Below are 4,229 nucleotides of genomic sequence, written 5' to 3' on the forward strand. Positions count from 1 at the left end.
TACTCCACCTCCAACAGTTTGTGGCTCAGGAACATTTTCATCCAAAGTGTTATCTCATGCTTAATAGTCACTGGTTATTGCCATGAGTTTAGCTTGTGACCTTGACAATGTTATAGCATCCACAACTTCTGTTGTTCCATTTATATGAAGAACTACCTCTCTCTGATCATTTTGGAGGTGGTACCTGCTACCTTCCTTTGATTCCCACTAGTTCCTAAACTGGAGGAGAAAAAGTCATTCCTTATTTACCCTTTTCACATCACTCATGATTCCATAGACATCTATCCTACTGAATCTTTCTTCTGGGACCTCCTTCTAATTTGAAAATTAACCATTTAATTCTGTCTTGTCCCTTTAACCAATTAAGATATGAAGACCTTCTCTCTTATCACAAGGCTGTATGGTTTTTTAAGAGGTTTTAGTGAAAGATCTTGTCAAAAACCAGCAAGCTTTATCTTTTTCCTTGTATTTGTTTAAGGAATTCCTTATGTCACTGAAGTTTATTTATCCACCAGTTTTACTGTTTATTATAGCTTTAACTCATTTTCCTGCTACAAAATCAGTTTATTGGCCTGCACGTCCATTGATCTGTTATTTCTAGGTATTTGGTATCACATTAGCTGCCTTCTTGTCCGTCAGTACAAAGGCATTTTTAAGAGGAGGCACTGAAGAGGGCTAATACAGGTTTAACTCCTGTTAGCATGATGAAAAGGGAATCGAACACACTTCTCACCCAGCACGAATGGCAGCCCTGTAAGAGTGTGGGTCCTCCTTCAGTTTTGTGAATCATACCCTTTGTTTCTTCAGCTTTTTTTTTAATATCCATAAAAATAAACTATTTTTCATCAATGGAATGCTGCGTACATTGCATCACATCAGGCAAGAGAAAACAAAAAAAAATGTATTTTGGTTCAACCAGAATCAGTTGTGGTTTTCAGGGTTTTTTTTCTGGTTTGTCTTGAAAAAATAAAATCTCTATTTGCACAGCGTAACGACTTTCCAGGAAACAGATTATAACATTTGATTCTGCTCTGAATACGTACTAAGTTTTGACTTTTTTTCTTTAAACTAAATACGATGCCTCCGTTCGTACATCTGTGAGATCAAAAATGCATAGTTCCAAAGCACTGGTTAGGAAATCTCTCAAAAAAGCCCAGGTGTCCGAGGAACAGTTTGACAAGCAGAGAGACAAAAGGAACACAGGGAAAGGAACAATGTCAGAGAAGTGTGAAGACAAAGGGTCTGGAGGCAAGGTTCGTGCTCAGGGTCAGAGGGGGAATAGAAACTCCACCGGTGTCAGCTTTCTCTCTGTAATGCATCTCTGTCTCAATTCATGCTAAATAGATCGGCACGTACTGCTGACAGGCTATTGTTTTACAACCCATGCGCTTTCTAATATATTTAGATAACAGTACAGTTCAATCCCTTAGCTAGATTATCAATAGGACGTAATGACAGTCCACATATTCATAGATTTGTTTTATGGTAGCGTAACAGTGAGAAAAGTGTTGTCTTTTCTGGGGACTCTGGTGACAGCAGTACTCCTCAAACGGAATGGAGAGAGCTGGCCTCTTAACTGGCCTCCCCTGCTACCAAGAGCTGTTTGGAGATTGAGTCAGCGGAGCCTAGGGAACGGCTCAATCTTATATAAAGCAGATATCTGCAGTAAGTCAGATTAGCTGTGTTTGAAAGTACCTGCTTCTTCCAACTGTAAGTTTGCATATTGTCAGTTAGGCTACAAATGGCTTAAGTTACGTGAGGTGAATCTCAGTTCAGGATGCCTAATCTTTTCACCACTAATGCTGCTGTATTATTTAGCCAGCAGAATAATATCTAGTTCTACTTTTGAGAACAGAAATATCTCAGGAAAAATTTAGTAAATTCCCAAATGATCTTTATTTACAGTTTGTCCAGCTTCTGTAATATTGCTTTGACTAGTTTTAAGACAGAGGAAGTTGGCAAGCTTTGCACCTATCCCCTATAACAGCAGTTACCATCAGAGGGCAACAGCCAAAGCCAATCCATCGAACTCGTCATTTGCAATGTCTCACTTTCAAACACCATTTCACACCACACCCTCAACATATCAAGAACAGCACATCAGGAATATCCGTGCATGAGGGCATGTGTAGATGGGAGGTATCATCTGACGTTTGTTTGAGCTGGGGGTCATATATTTTGTTGTATGAAGGAGATAGTAGTGATAGCTTGCGTATGTGTAAATTTTCCACCAAAAACAGTGGTTTGCCAATCTCTAGGCCTTGCTTAATAGATTAGCTTTCTGTCCCAAACCACTTTTTCTTCAGTGCAAATTCCTTGTACTTCTCCAGAACTGCCTCCTAATCTACAGCCAGTCAAGTGCGCAGTAACACAGGTGGCAGCTGCAGACTTTGCCCGTTGAACTCACAGGTTTCCACCCTTTCCACAGAGTGGTACAAGAGCAGACTTCCTATGGGGCTGAGAATTGGGCTAACCGGCGTGATAGGACCTAGCCATATCAGCATTTTTAAATAGATTTCTTTCAAACAAATATAAATCCTGGTATATGAGGCCTGGCTGCAGTTTCAGTGGCTGTTTTTTCTTTAACTAGTCAATGAGGGCTGTATGAAAATAAATCTGGTTTTAGCAAAACTCAAAGTCTATCCCAGAAATTGTTTTCTGTTTTTTTGTTTTTAAATCAGCTTAATTAAATAAATTGACATTTACACCTGGTACAGACAAGCTATAGCTTCTATGTTTTATGAAAAGATAGTAAGTTTCAGATCTTAAAGTTATGACAATAATATTAAAAATATGATTTATGATCAAAGTTTTACTAATGTGTCTATATCCAGCTGTTGAAAAATGCTGAAAACTTTTCCAGCCAGGGCCTTATGGATACCTTCATTCCATGGCTGCTTTTTTTGTCCATACTTTTTTCCAAGATGCAGTATAATTCCACATTTTAGCCAAAGATTCCAGTCTCATGCTATATAGACTGTCAGTTGATTCTTTGTCTTCCTGCTTTTCTGCAGCATGCCAACACTACTTCTTGCTCTCCAGCTTTCTTTTGGAGAGCAATTTAATTGCATTTGAATGCCTGGTCCCTGGACTGTTCTGTGGAGCCAGGTAGCTGATGATCAGGAAGCCAGTCTTTGGAGTCCAAGATTGCAGCTGGAAGCTGCTGGAACAGGCTAACCAAAGAGGAGCTGTTGAAAAACAGAGCAGCAGCAGAGGCTGATAAAGATGAGCTGTAAAAGGCTGTCTTCAAATTCTCCCTCCTGTGGAGGGAAGTAAGTGCTAACCCTGGCTATCTGGAAAATCTCATGAGGCCGCAGATCTACAGGGACTATTATATTTTTTTATTAAAAATAAAATGTAGTTGCTTGTGGGATCTGAGTCCTCCCCCATACAAGAGAGTATGTGGGGCTTCTTTGCAGTTTCCCTTCTGCTCCCACTGAAATCAGCTGGAAATCACAGTTGATCTGGGTGGAAACAGAATCTACACAAAGTTCAGCTGGCTTTTCAGCTGAAAGCTCCCAAGGATTTTATCACTGGTCAAAGATTCCTTCCTGTCTTATGCAGAACGTTCTATTAACCATATAAGCTGTATTTTTCCACACTAGCATATGTTCACAGAAATATTAGAACTGCCATACCTAATCAGACCAGTGGTCCATCTAGGCTAGTATTCTTGGCTCCAGATGCCTTAGAGGAAGGTGTAAGAAAATTCGTAATATCGTATCCCAGAGGAAGTATCTTCCTAATCTTTGGCAGTTTTTGGCTAGCTATTGGCCTGAGCATGAGTGTTTATATTCCTTATACACTTTTATCCTATCTACATGTCATCTATCATGTATGTTCTATTGTTTGAACTATTCTCTACAGGTTTAGGCATAAAGGTCACAATAGGACAGAGGTCATAAGTCACAGTAGATCAAAAGCCACAGCATGTCAAATGTTGTAATATAATTCATGCTCATATATACAGCACGTATATAAAGTGATAGCTCATGCTAAGGCATTGCCTCGCATTGCTCTTACAGCTACAGCTCCCCTAAGAGCGTTATAATATCCTATTGACTTTCTTGTGGATTCATCGTGCTGTGAATTATTTCTGGCCAGTGGAATGCATGGAGTTACCTTGTGGGTATTACTTAAGCAGGCGTCTTGTGATTTTGCCAGAGATCTTTTTTGCAGGAGTCAAGGTGTGTATTGTTTCCCTAGATTTTTTTTTTTTTTTTAAGAAA

Source organism: Platalea leucorodia, assembly GCF_965183815.1.
Source record: "Platalea leucorodia genome assembly, chromosome: 1".
Taxonomy (NCBI): domain Eukaryota; kingdom Metazoa; phylum Chordata; class Aves; order Pelecaniformes; family Threskiornithidae; genus Platalea; species Platalea leucorodia.